This window comes from Manacus candei, unplaced genomic scaffold, assembly GCF_025592945.1.
Source record: "Manacus candei isolate 608988 ecotype Guabito, Panama unplaced genomic scaffold, ASM2559294v1 h1tg000037l, whole genome shotgun sequence".
In the NCBI taxonomy this organism is placed as follows: domain Eukaryota; kingdom Metazoa; phylum Chordata; class Aves; order Passeriformes; family Pipridae; genus Manacus; species Manacus candei.
The window spans coordinates 15,296,534-15,311,426 of NW_026138085.1; the positions used below are offsets into that span (position 1 = coordinate 15,296,534).

The following is a 14,893-nucleotide window of genomic DNA, read 5'->3' on the forward strand; positions in this document are numbered from 1 at the left end:
AACCAACTTTTGGAATTCCAAGCACATGAACTTCTGCTAAATCTGAATACTGAGCTTACTTCCATTGAAATCGGTAATAAAAATCAGTTGTCCGTGCAAAGGCCTCTCATGGTGAGGAAGGACTGGCCAAGTCTAGTTTGCCTTACAAAGATGAGGTGCCTTAGAGCAAAATGTGCAAGGCTGAACCACGCTCAGCTCTGCTCTTCAGTTCAGGACCAGGTGGAATTGCTCACCACGATGTATTGTTGAGGCCCGAACTCCGCTGGCTTTGAGAAATTCAGCTTTATACGGGCAACAGGAACATCCACAATTAGAGGAAAGTATTTCACACTTCAGCCCACAAAGTGATTTTAAGAGGAAACTTTTCCTACAGGAAGATTACTTCATGACCCAAAGGCTGCTTTTCTCAGGGGAGGCTGATCAGAGCTGGTTTCAGACATGCTACTGAATTAAGCTGGGTCCTAGTTTGATCCACTACTGAAATTCCTATAAAAGAGTTTCTTCCTCTGGCAAAAAAAAATTGTGTAGGAACAGATATATGGGGCAAAAATCATCATTTCTACATAAATTTGTGTCTCTGTTACCACACCATCTTGTAGCAGTTAGAAATCTGGCATGCCAATTGCATCTGGAATGCCAAGTGAATCTTGCTATCACATTCCTTTTGGAAAAAATAGAAACAAGAAAGCATAATGGAAAGTGATTTATATATATATATGTGTATATATACAAATACGTATATAATTCAGCTAAAAAGAAACCACATGAAATCCCATCTTTTATTTGTGTAAATTAAGGGTAAAAAAATCTACCAAAAAGAAAAAAAATATATGAAGAAAAAGCAACGTGGAGTTGAGAGAAATATGGAAAAATATCCAGTAAGCCAAGCTGAAATTTCAATTTCAAATATATTTGAGCTTTTTCTTCTGGTTCAAAACTACGTGGCTCATCATTTTTGATGTAAACAGAGGTTCTTAGGAGATCAATTAATAGCCCAACAGGATATCTCTACTAAAGTTCATGGCAGCAGTGAAGGAGCAAGGCTTTGGTGTAATTTAGTCAGAGCTAACCTTTGGGGACTCCTCTGTATCTCTGCCCCAGCAATTGTTCTGCTTTGGCCAGGCAGTCCAAAATATGGGACCAAAAAAAAAAAAAAAAGAAAGAAAAAAAAAGAAACACAACTGTTGGCCTTTCTCCAAATCTTTTGTGTAACTTAATTAATAAACCAAGTAACAAACAACAAATTGGCAGCAGGCATTTTAGGTGTTGTTCATGTGCCAGCCATCATGTCTCTGCAAAACAAAATGTTCTCTGATTGAGGAGTTACAAAACAGTTGTGCACTGGGGGTGAATCTACAACGCAGAGCTCCCATGTGCTTCCTGCTGCAGAGGGTTTGGAGTTCCAGGGATGAGGAAAGCTGAAGGTGTGCATGCAGGAGTATGGGAGAGGACTAGGAAAACTCTAAGTTTTCCAAAAAAACCCAAGTTTTCCAAAACATTCTCGATTTAAAACGATTTAGACGTGCTTGCAGCACACCCTCCACAGAAACCATGGATTCTTAAGCACAAAACACAGACTATTTTGGAGTGTGATAGCAAGAACTACGGTACACCAGCCAAAAAATAATCTTCCTTTTTTTTTTTCATGCCATTTTGTCACAGACTAATGTTGAATGGGCAAACCCCTAATGTCTGAAGTCAAGTTATCTCCTTGTAGTCAATGACACAGATAAAGGACGAAGGAACTTTGCTATCTGCTGATTCAGGTCTGTTTATCCTTAAGGTCACAGGAAAATGAGCACCACTTTCACCACTACCTGTTCACACATGATTTCCATCCCTTGGGTCCACTCTAATAGCATATCAGGTTCAAAAAAGGGTTCAGAACAGGGAGATTCAAAGCATCCCGAACACATTTTCCAGAAATCACGTGATTTTGTGAATTCACAAATTTCACAAGTCATGGAACCATCAATCCTATTTTAGCAGCATCAAACCCAGATTTCCCAACACATGGACAAGCAGCTGGGACAATCCATGGAAAAATGACTAGCTAACCTTCCCCCTTTCCCTGAATGTTTTAATTATTAAATTGTGTTTGGATTCTGCAGAGGCAACTGCACATGTTTATACTTTGGGTCCTGCCTTGTAAAGTCAACTAAAGCACAAGTACCTGTCTTACATTCCTTTGTGCACTGGCTGATGGCAATGAGGACAGAAAACTGCCTTCTCATAAAGCTGTAAAGTTCTCATAAAGGTGCTGTAGGTGTTTATGTCAGAGGGAGTGAAAACCTCCCAGTCTGAGCAAAGTGCACAACAACCAACTGAAGAACTACCTAAAGGTATCAGGCCTTGCATGCTTGAGAACAGGAAGTTCAACAAGTATCTTAAATTCCACTATTTTCATTTTACTCTCCAGGTTTTGAATATGATGCCTGTATTTCTTAATGAGATTTTTTGTTTGGTTAGAAGTGAACAGTTTGAAAACTGAATAGATAGTTTCAGTTATAAGGAGATAGTTTTGAAAAAAAGTTGCTTTATTATGAAACTTTGGCCTTCCTGTGACTTCTAAAATGACTGTATTGTTCAGTTTAGTTCCCTATCAGCTTTCTCAATTGCTGGGGGAAGAGGGAGAAATGTAATTTTAAAAAGAAATATATATATATATATATGTATATATATATATATATATCTATGAAAACAGTTGTCATGTCTCTACCCACATTAAGCATTTACAAAGCCACTTTATGTTAAAAAAATCCTGTAGTGTGGAAGATGGCTTGGATATTTAAACTTAATCTAGCTTAAAAACAGAATTGGGGGCAATGGATAGGATAGCTGAAGAAAGTTCCACTCTCACAGCTGTCAGCTGAGAAGAAATGGGGGAAGGGGGAAATGCTGCAAAAGGAATTTATTTTTTTTTTTTGGCAGTGAAGAGAGGAACATGCCATCCCTGTTTGAAAAGTTTCAGGGTGGGAAAGGCTAAGGAGAGGCTAACATACTATACATACCTTTACATTTATTTTTGAGGCAGAAAAAGAGTGTTGTGTTGGAGCAGAGTTCAGCAAGCAGAGAGGGAGGTGCTCTGGCCATTTGGTTCTCTGCAATGAGCCCACAATTTACAGCAGGCTGAGGACAGCACTGGGTGGTAAGTGGCTGCCTCACAGCAAGAAGGCAACACAAACATTGTGTACCTTGCATCACGTATGTAAGAAAATAAAAATAAAGTTTAGTGTCTGGAGGAAAGATATGGAGAGTGCTTATGGACAAGGCCCTTGGGGGTGGAGGCTCCTGTGAGGTCACAGTCACTGGTGACAGCCTTTGAATTCCCAGAGAATAAATTAAATTTAAATTGTTCAAATTAAATTAAATTGTTTAAATTAAAATTAAATTGTTATTGCTACAGCCACACTTCTGGGTACCTTGTGTGGCACCTCAGAGTGGTATAGAGAAAGAGAGGGAGGAAATAAGAATTAGTCTTGTTTCCTGAAGCTACAGATAGAAGATGTTAATGTGAAATTTAGACCAGGGGAGGGAGGGGAGGCAAGCCAAAGGTATAATGCCCAGCAAGGTTAAAGATGCAAGCTTTTCTTCCCAGACTGGAAGAATAAATGGGATGAGACATGTAACTAAATAATGGTACATCTATGGGATGCTGGAAACAAAGACATTATTATATAAAGGTTTTGTAAGTTCACTCTGTCTTTTCACACTCTACAGAACAGAATTGTCAATATACTGGGGATGGTGTATCCAGCTGAGAGTCAACTAAGGATGCAAAACTGAACACACAGCTCAAGAAAAAAATGCCTGAAATGCATATAAAAAAGGCAAAATCTTAAGAAAGGGAAAGAGACTGCAGGAAGAGTAAGATGTGCATGAAGTTATGAGTAAGACAAGCCTTTTCCTGAGAATTGTTGTAAAGTCCACATCAGAGTATGAACCATCATCCATGACACCTGTGGACAGAGCCCAGTCAGGGCACAGTTCTGCTAAATGGGATCTGCTCCTTGGAACAGGGGGTGGAAACCTTCTCAGAGGAATGGAAAATATGTCCCAGCTGATTAACACGAAGTATTACACTGCTCTCAGAGAGGAAATGATAAAGAAAATAATTTTAAATGGCACAATGCCTCTGAATATTCCTCCAGCTTTGCTGTTTTTCTGGACCATCCCCAGCTTGCCCTCCCCATTGCATCAGCAGTACAGAAACATGGAATGCTCTCATTCCTCTAAATCAGTGGTTTTTGACTATTTCCAGAACATGACCTCGCATTATGAGAACACTTTCTGGAGTCTGACACCCACTACTAAGCTCAGAAAAACGTTACCTCCTGCCTCCTAAAAGCTGTCTGCAACAACCAGACCAATTTCCTGTGGACAACAGAGAGGTTGGACCATGGAAGTGGGACAGAAAATGCAGGACAGAAAGAGGATGACTCTGACATTACAGTGCTATAACCACGTGAGCACTGGGAGCTTTTTTACCTTCGATGAAAACTCTGCTCCAAATGAGCAAACTTGTGTCTTATTGACTCAAAGGTTTCCACCTTCCCTTCCATTTGTTCTACAGCCCACACTGTTAGCCAAACATGGAGATTTCTGGGTGAGTTCTCCACTGTTATCTCCTGCACAAACCCAGTTTTTCCTGGGGTTCTTCACCCCCCAGCCAAAATGCTGCCTTCTGAGCGTGGTCCCTTGTGGATGTGTCAGGCCTTTGGCTGGGACACATCCTCACTTTGGGACAGTGAGGAGATCTAACATTCAGCCTCACACTCCACATAACCATCTGCTGACAGTCATGAGCTGGAGTTTCATTCCTTGCAGCAACAGTAGGGACCAACATCCACAATAACTCTGCTCTGAAAACTTGCATTTGTGGCTCCGTGGCCAAAACCACAGGAAAGCTATTTTTAGCACAACGGAGCTCTAAATAGTGGAAGCACTGAAAATTTAGCTCACATCATGGGCCAAATTCTTCTCCTGGTTACACCCACTCTATGGAGAAGGTTGAGTATAATAAACAGAGACGCTGCAAAACAGAAATTCAATTTTTTTTGAGAAAGAGAAGCTTTTGCTTATGGGTAAAATCAGTATTTGAAACTTTACATGAAGAAAGGTACACATCCTCCAGCATTTCCCATGGAAATAAATAAAAGGAAAGGCAAAAGGAATGGTCTGAAACAGAAGTGCTCTATGGCAATAATTGTACCTGTTACAGTAAAGGTAATTCTTCCCGCTGTGTATGGCTGAACCTACCCAGAGCTGCCATCTCTCCATTCATTATGCAGATACTTTTGGCTCAGACCAGTGAAAAGAACAGAGTTTATCTGTATCTTGAGAGAAGACACAGCAGATGAGTGTAACCTCTGAGTAACAAATCAGGTTTTAATAGCCAGACCTACACTTAATTACTCACAAGCCAACTTTCTAACAGCCCTTTTATCACCCCAGGATTTCCCAACACAAAGCAATTAGAGATGGCAGGGCAGAGCACTGAGCCTTTCTCAGGCAGGAACTCACAGGACCTGACTTTCTCCTTCTGGGTGTATTTCTGGCAGACTCACCAAGTTACAGGAGGCTGGGCCTTTAGAACTTGCATTTAAATGTTGTGGCACACTTAGGGACACTTTTTTTTTTTCCTCCCACCCTCATGACCAAATAGTTGGGTTTAATAATTTCCTCTCCCATATCAAGATCTGTATACACAAGCATAATTATGTCTATTGTAAAATTAAAGTGCTTTTGGGCATAGTGGAGTGCAGGTTTTGGACAGTGTGTTGCAAGCTATTTGCTTTCTTTTCCCAAAATTTCCACATAAGTTGTTTTTTTTTCCCCCTTTCTTTGCTTTTTGTTAGGAGAAGAGGGAACCAGGTCATTTCCTAAAACAAAAATGAAAAGTTTTTGGAAAAACCAGTAAGATGAGAAAATCACAAAATAGTAATACAGTAATAATAATGGTATTTCTCATTCATTATTCTATTGTTAATGAGTTTTCTTGCCATGTTTAAGCACTGCCCTATGACATATGTTTTAAAAGGAAACACAGGAAGGAAAAATCAAAAGGCAAACAACACATTTTCAAACTTGGTCTCATTTTTTTCAAATCTGAAACAAATTAGGATTATTATTATTATTATTGTCTAAACACCTTCATATGTCACAGAGTAAAGGGTAAAAACTAAGATCATAAATGCTCCAGCTGCTCAGCTGGGCCCCATGTAAGGCACTGCCACCAAAATAGTTCACAGCCCTAATTACAATTCACCACATCTTGGGAATGACATTTAGGATTCTTGAGGCGCTTTTAGATAATTTTTAGACTCGGCGTAGAAGTTCAGCTGTCACAAAGTCAGTTTTATTTTGTAACAGATTTTATCCTCTGGAATGTTATGTTTGGAGTGAGCTGTAGATACGGAAAAACACATGCAATATAGTTTGCTTACCCGACTGAAATATAACCCCTAAAACAAAGCTGAAACATTCTTTTCCCCCCCTTTAATGTTCATATTCCAGCCTGTGCTTGTCTACAGCTATTTAGATTTGGAAAGGGGGGGCAGGAGGAAAATCTCTCCCTTACCACACTATTCTGACTCCATTAGTGTAATCAGAGAGAATTCCTGCTCTCTCTCTGTAGTAATTAAATAAATATTTAACATTGCAGGCTTTAATTGGAATCCCAAAAGTTAACAATAGCCTGAGCTCTCGGTGTCGCTCTCTCAGGGGTTCTGTTTGCACAGGGGTATATTTAGATCCCGGCCACATCGCCCACTTGGCGTTCCGAATAGTTCAACCCCCTTCCCCCTTTAAAAAAATACACCCAAAAAGAAAAAAAAAAAAAAGGAAAGGAAAGAAAAGAAAAGAAAAGGCAAGAAAGAAAACAAACAAGAAGCTCAGTAAAATCTGGAAACTTTTTACGAAGTGACGCCATCTCCGCGAATCTCCTTCCCCCGCTGCCAAAGGCGCTTCAAAGGCAGCGAAGGCAGCGCCGGGCGGGCTCTGCACCCACCAAGGCGACACAGAGCGGCGAGGGACGAGCTTTACCTGCCAGCAAAAATTACTGCAGCTCCATGTTCTCTCCCCCGGGATTTTTTATATTTTTTTTTCCCTCTAGCTCCCTTCCAAGCGATCCCCGTTTCTCCCTCTCATGGTGGTGCTGGGGCCGGGGAGGAGCCCAGCGCAGGGTCCGGGCGGTGACACCCCCGGAGCCGCCCGCGGAGAATTCCCGGCCCCGCTCCGCAAACTCTCTGCAAAACTCCTGTGTCGGGTCTGGTTTTGCTTCCTTTTTTCATCCTGGAATAACTCCCTTCAGTCCCATGCGACGCAGCCATCTTTTGTGCTCTGCCTTTCCTACAATCCGTGGGTTTTCCCGGTGTAAATCCCGGCTTTGCCAGAGCAGGCTGATCCCTTTCGGTGATTAATTTATCTCTAGTTTGCAAAGTGGGAACAACTGCAGTCACAGGGCATTGACTCTTTGCATTGAATCTCTCTGCACAGAAAGAAAACTCACAATTTGAATGCATTTAATGGATATAAATATATATATATATGCATGTATGATACATATAAATATATATAAACATATAAATATATATACATATAAATATATATACATATAAATATATGTATATATATTATATACATATATACGTATATATTTATATATAATATTTATATTTTTATATATATATAAATATATACACACATAAAATATATATAAATATATACATATAAATATGCATATAAATATATGTGTATATATTATATACATATATGTATATATTTATATATAATATTTATATTTATATATATTTATACATATAAATATATACACGCATATAAATATATAAAAATATATACATATAAATATATATATAAATATATATGCATAGAAATACATATACATAAATATATATACACATATATAAATATATATATAAAGTATATATACACATATTTAAGGTATTCACATGATATATCTATGCTCACATGCACACACACACCTAAAAATGGGGCAGATTAATTAGGATAATGGCTCTTTCCGTGTAAAAATTATGATTATAAAGTGTGAATGATCTTGATACCAGGCCTTCTATGTTTGCATTTCACTACTCTGTGTGTGCATAAACAAAGATGGCAGAAATGGAGAGTAACATTTGTAAGTGAGAGTACAAGTCTGGAAAAAAAAGATCATTATCTGTGTGTCTACTGAGCTAAACAGAGTAAAAGCTGATTAGTCTTGTTGACAACAGAGCTCACAGAGGTTTCAAAGTCCAGTTAATAGGAACAGTCTGACAGCTGCACTCCCTGGAACCACTTAAAACAGAAAATAAAATTTATGTGATTAGATGCTCGCAGAATCAAAGCATTTCTTACTAAAATAATGAGATTATTTTGATTATGTCTAATCATTAGGCCTTGCTCTTCGTGAAGAAGTCATCTAGGAGAGTGAACATGAGGACTTGATGTGAAGAACTGAAGAAGTTCCCCATACTGAGTGTGAAATAAAAAAGTAGATGAAAATTGGTATAAATGTAAATGTAAAGTAGCACACATGGGAGTGAAGTCACATCCAAGATGACATTCTCTAACATGTTCTTGCTCAGGAACTATATTCTGTAATAGTTCAATGCGGGTGTTGGATGAATTTTTGATCACCAAGGAGTGCACTGGATATCAGGAATTGCTACAAAAGGAATGGCAAACACAGCAAAGATTTCTCTGGTGCTGGGAATTCCTGGTGCACCTCAGGTTCTGTGCAGAGAGCTGGTTCTCCAGCTCAGGAAAGAAATGCTGCATCTGGCAGAGGTGCAGACAAGGCCACAGAGAGTGATCCCAAGCATCAGATGGGTCCCATGCAGAGCATTTTTAAATAGTCTCTTCCATCTGGAAAAGAAACAGCTGAGGAGGGATATCACAGACATCTGCATAAAGCCCAAACTGAAAAGGGAAGGTGAAAGAAAACCTTGTCTTCCTGTTCTGGAGGAGGTGGAAGAAAACTTAGTGCGGGCTTTTGGGAAGAAAAAGGTAGTTCCTCACCAAAGTGAGATAAGGGGCTAAAATTTCTGCCACTGAACATTGTGATATTAAATATTTACATGAAGTCAAACCCCAGAACTGGTGACAGAGGGAATTCATAAAAGAAAAACCCATCAGAGGTCATTAAACACAAACACATGGATCTCTGGCTCTGGAAATCCCCTGGTTGCAAATTGCTGGGTGAGGGTTCTGTGCCATTCCTGTGTGCCCAGGGTGTGCATCCTTCCTCTGGGCATCCTGTTTCTGTCTGTTGGACAGGACACTGGGCCAGACAGGCCTTGGATCCCACCTGGATACTCACTCATGGTCTTCACACACTGTTAGGAGAACTGTTTTTCCTCATGGAGCTCATCTCTCACTGCAGTCCCATTTTATTGCCTATAATATCCCAAATTCTGCATTTTTTCCAAATTGTGTGATAGCCCAATTGAACCTCTCCACCACACTACAAATATCATTATATATATATAAATTACACACATAAACACATCTGTTAATAGTAAGAAAACTTCAAAACTTGTGAAATTGTTTTTATGTACCACTCTGGCTTTCTCAATATGCTCAGAAGCAAAGCTTCCAAAAAGTCAGTAGTGGGTTTAAACTCAAAAATGCATCAGTTATTCTAATCTACATTAAGAAACTGTTACTAAAGATTCCACATTAAAAATAATTAAAAGAGAAGTTTCAAATCAGTGAAGCTTCAGGATGGCAGAGTACAACTGTGCAGAGCTCAGTGCAGATACCAAGTGAACCAACCCTACAACATCTTGTCATCCACATTTTTATATCACTGTGTACAACAATTCATGTTGTGTTTTGAAATGGACATCTGGTCTCTTCCAGGGATACCAGAACTGCATAATAATAATAATGTGAAACTTCCCTTCATGCCAAACAGGAAAAAAAAAAGGGCTTTTTTACATTTTCTGTGAAGAGAGGCAGGAGGATCATCTGGCATTTGAAGAGTTGTGTTTCGATAGGAAAAAATTCCTTTTGAAACAGGAATGCCATTGAGGAACATCTAATGGAAAATTAATTTCCAAAACTTGAGTTTTAACTGTGAAGAGATGGGATGAGCAGAACTTTTTCTTTTGTCCATTCTTCTCCTTCTCTAAATGAGCTGTGAAAAATATTTCACAAGGTAATAAACAAATTTTTCTATGCCAGTGGAACAGATTTAGGCCAGAAATTCTTTGGTCCAGCTAAAAAGGACAGCAAAACACTGTATGAATATTTGTTTACTACACTTTCTAAGAGAAAGGCATTTGCATTCCTATTAGAAATACAAAGAAAATAAGATTCAGGCAGAAAATGCCACATGTCCAAAATCAATCAGATATATCAGTGGCAACTTCAGAGCTGAGATTTCTAATTCAACCTCAAACTTGGAATTCCAAAGACTAATCTGATGCAGAGAATCCTGGGTGTAAAAACACAGAGCAGTTGTAGTTGCTCTGCAGTTCCCACTATCCCCTAAATACTGAATTTTGGGGTTTTGTAGAGCAAGGAGGTGTTTCCATTCTAGATTGCCAAGGAGGTGTTTCTGAGAAAGCCACACAATTCAACTTGAAATAAGCTCTTTCCTGCCTTTCTTGTACATAATTCATCACACCCAGATTTTAATATTTGTGTTCTTGTTTCAAACCTACCCTTGTAATTTATTATATGAGCAGAACCTTGATTTTCATTCTGTTGAACAAATTCCTCAGAAAAATTCTGGTGTTGGTGCCAGGTTTAGTTGGTGGGACACTTGGAACTGCTGATAGAAGGCTATAAACTTTGGGTTTAGGAAAATAGGGATTAGTGCTTACGTTTAAGCATGAGAATGATCTCTCATTTATTCAGTGAAGTATTTATGGCTGTGTTTTACTTTAAGCACACGCTTAAATTCAATTAACTTCATTTTAATCACAGGCTTAAGTGCTTTGCTCTCTCAGGATAATAAGACCACTGGCATTTCATTTAGCTGGCTGAGCTTGTTTTTAAGTAAATCTTGTACTCTCAAGCACAAACTGACAAACATGCAAATATGAGTTACCTTTTTTGCCTAAAGACAGAAAATGATAAACCCAGTAGTTTTCCAGTCCATGAGGGGAACCACCTAAGCAGGGAATAGATTTCCATTTCCCTGATACTATCATATTAATTGTCTGGAAGTGAAACACTGCCTTGCAAGAAGAGTTTGTGCCATCTTTGATCTCCTCCTCTACTGGAGCAGGGACAGACATAAGCATTACTTTCCATTGAAATGAAGAACCTTTGTTTGCTTGTTTTCTAGACAAAAGCAAATGTCTTTGAGACATTGTGGGCCAGAGCTCCACTTGGTATAAGTTGGCACGTCTCCTTCATTCCAGGGGAATTACACTAATTTTGCACCTCAGAGTACATCTCAGAGACTTTCCACGTCATGTATAAACTTGAATAGAGAGATTCTGTATCATGAGGTGAGATCATAATGTGCAAGTGTTTCACAGACATAAAACTCTGAGGTCTGGGAATGCCTGACGGTAGCCAGTAAATACAGCATGGTCTAGTCATTAACTGGGACCCATTGTTTATAAGCAGAATAAACCAGTTGGTAGGCAGAGCCAAAAAGCAGTTTTCTTTACCGTGGCACTCCTAATTAACAGTTTTTCCCCGCTGAAGCAATAAAATGCAAAATTATGGTTTTATTAAGTCTTACGTGGGTCCAAAAAAAACCCCCCTTTCAAACGTCATTAACACTTGATCTGTTCACCAGAGAAGTGACCGTTTCAAAAAGAAGTGAAAGAAGAATTGAAAGCCCTGAGCATAAACCAGCCTAAACCACTGGCAAGGTTATTTCTGATGCAAATTGTGAACTGACCCAAAACAATTCCAATTTTACCACTGTTCAACGTTAAAGGAAATAGATTGTGTTACGTTGTCATAGTTACTTCAATTAACGTTAAATAAAAGACATTCAGTGTTTTCTGACAGTGCTTATGGAACCAGATCAAAAGCAAGCCCAGCAAAATTGGAATTTCTCTTTTCCATACAATGACTCCCATGAATAATGAGATTAGCAAAGGCTCAGTATGAAAGAACACCTTGAATGCATGTAGCACACTTCCATTTTTATATTGTGAGCAACACTGCCATTATTTTCACAGACAGGAAAAAACTACATCAGTACTGAACAGCTATTGGGAGAACTTCGGACAGGAAACTTGGTACCTGACAATTGAGTGTTTTGAAGAGTTTTGAGTGATTCATGACTGGTTTAGAGCTGAGAAGCTGCCACCAGCAGCAAGAACTGGGGGGTGGCTGGGGGTACAACCAACACCTGAGCTGCACATGCACCTTGGGGATACCCATCCTGTGCTCCAGGGAGCTGCTCCAGCCTGGAGAGGTGGAAGGAGAGTGGACTTTCCCTCCTCCAGGCCAGTATTGCAGCAGGAAATTAGGATGACTGATAATGAAGTGAAACTATGAGAAGTTTGCAAAGAACATTTAGGGGTTTTCTCTCAAATTGCAACATATCAGTGCTGCTGGTGGCTCCAAAATTTACAGGCAGCATAATGCTGGGTGGGATGGCTCCCCCAGGTCCTGCCCTTCCTCTGACTGACAAATACCTTTTCCTAACTTGAAGAAATACTGGGTTTGGTTGGAAGAGGTCTCTCTGGCTGACAGATTGCTCCCCCTGCCTGCCTTTTGTCCTTTCCACTTACTTTTCCAGGCTTTGCACCATAATGCCATGTATAAGCCCTACAGATATTATTTAGTCCTTTCTTCTAAAAGGAAAAACAAATCCGAGGGCAGAATGATTTTGGGCTGTTCAAATTCCTGACACAGAAAACCCTGTGGTTAGGCAAAAATAATCCTGTTATTTCCACCAGTTTTACAACACTATAACCATCACTTCCCGTTGGGTGGTTTTGAAGCTACATCAATGTGAAGGGAGAACAAAGTTAAATCACCCCAGCTTCTGAGTACAGAAAGGCTTTGGAACCTCCATAAAAGTTCACTTCCTTGTTGTAAATGATAATAATTCAGGACAATTCTTCATAGGTTCCTTGCATTTAAACATCAAACAACATGCCAGGCTTCAGAAGCACTCACCATCTGAACTGTGAATCAGAAAAAGCAAGAAAAGCAGTGAGAGTTCATAGCTTCTTTGGGGCATATCATCATTTACAGCCTGATCACCACTAATGTGGACCTGAGCAACCACTCTGAGTTCATAAAGTTCAGCGAATTCAGTGAAGTTTAAATGAAATCTTGTGTATTAAAGGCCAATCATATGGGTTTCTTCATGCAGGCAGAAGCCTCACTACTTTCCTTCTCAATAGGGCCTGATTAACAACAGCAGAATTCAGCTCTGTGTTAATGCCCCATGTAGTGCCCCACTTTTGCCCACTGCAGTGCTGCAGCTGTGCCCATTTCATGTTCTCAGTTAAATTAGAAGCCAAAAAGAACAGATTAAAATGGTGCATTGCGAGTATCTCGCGTATAATCTCGCTCATAAGCGGAATGGCCCTCTTTGTAAGCAAAAAACCGGCCTCCTCTCCCAACTGGAGGTCTTTTTAAAGTCTGAATCTGGCTTTTAAAATTCTTTCTGGTCTGCACTGATGCTGTGCCTGCAGATTGCCCTCCCTTGCAGGGGCACAAAGCCCTGCCCTGCCCGGTGGTTGTGGGGGAATCATCCATTTTTATCACTCTCAGTTATTGTTTCCTTCCCTTGCCACAAATATTTCCCATAGTGCCACTGTTTTCTCTTGGCCTCCTTACTCATCCAAGCTCATAGTTAGGGGCACACTGGGCATTTTGTTATGCTTTCTTTAAAATTTTTTTTTTGTGTTCTGGTAGGCATGAAAACACTCAGTAGGGATTCCATTATGTTTTAGCACTTGTGTTGAAGGGTGGAATAACTTCACAGCCTGTCAGGGGACTGATGCATCATGAATAGTTCTTTCTTTATTCTACATATTTTTATTTAAACATTCTTAACCATGTTTTGTAACAAGTTGCTTTCTCTGTACTAGACTGTCTGGAGGATCTGTTTTAACTTTCAAATGACCATGAAAGACTGGAGAGAAGCCACAAACCAGAACATCTCTGTATTAAGTTATCAAACTTTTTGCAGGGGTCTGAGGCCAAATTCAGGAAAGAGTTTTTACCTTCATTTGATGTTGAGCTACCCCTTTTTAAAAAAAATTTCCATTGATCTCACCTGGGTATTGATTTCATCTCAAATGGTGACAATTTTGTCTCTTCTGTGATTTCTTTGAAGGATGAATGTGTCAGAATTTGCATGGAAAGAGCAAGGGGCAAACCAGTGTCAAAGCCCCACTGGTACCCTTTTACTGATAATCTTAAAACTTCTGTCAAGAAATCCTATGTTTCCAACAAAAGAAAATGTCAGATAGGCCATTTTTACTCTTACAGGAACTCATCTCCTTACCAAATTCAGTAAATAACTGCACCAAGCCTTTTATTAATGGGCATGAGTGAAACACTCAAACCTCCTTTTATGATATCAAACATGTGAAGGTTGTTTAGCCTGGAAGGGACTGTGACACAGGTCAAGGATGGAACAGGGAGAAGAGGAAAGGGCATCTTCCTCCTCTCAAAGTTCCTTACAGTGCAGTTCAAGCCAGAAGTTATTCTGAAGTATTCCTGACTCTTCCTCACCTCCTTCAAACAAAGGATTTTGTACCCATAAAATGAAGTCAAGTCACAAAAAGTTTGCAAAGTATTCTCAGTCTGATAGTGTCCTTCTGGCTGACCCCAGCCCCCTTTTGGGTTTGCTTTTGGAATCTCAGGGGGTGGCCAAAGCCACCAGCTCTGCTGGTCCACCAAACTGACACGATGCACGAGCAGCAGTACAGCCTTT

The 14,893-nt window shown here is 39.7% G+C and overlaps 1 protein-coding gene across 1 annotated transcript in view; it reads right to left on the reverse strand.

The window, feature by feature from the left end:
• Positions 1–11,408, reverse strand: part of SMAD5 (SMAD family member 5) — a 33,772-nt gene extending 22,364 nt beyond the window's left edge. The window contains exons 1-2 of the mRNA XM_051794132.1: positions 11,078–11,408; positions 7,045–7,489 (exon numbers count right to left, since the gene is read on the reverse strand). The gene's annotated coding sequence lies outside the window, so the exon portion shown is untranslated. The remainder of the gene's footprint in view (positions 1–7,044; positions 7,490–11,077) is intronic.
• Positions 11,409–14,893: the final 3,485 nt, after the last annotated feature.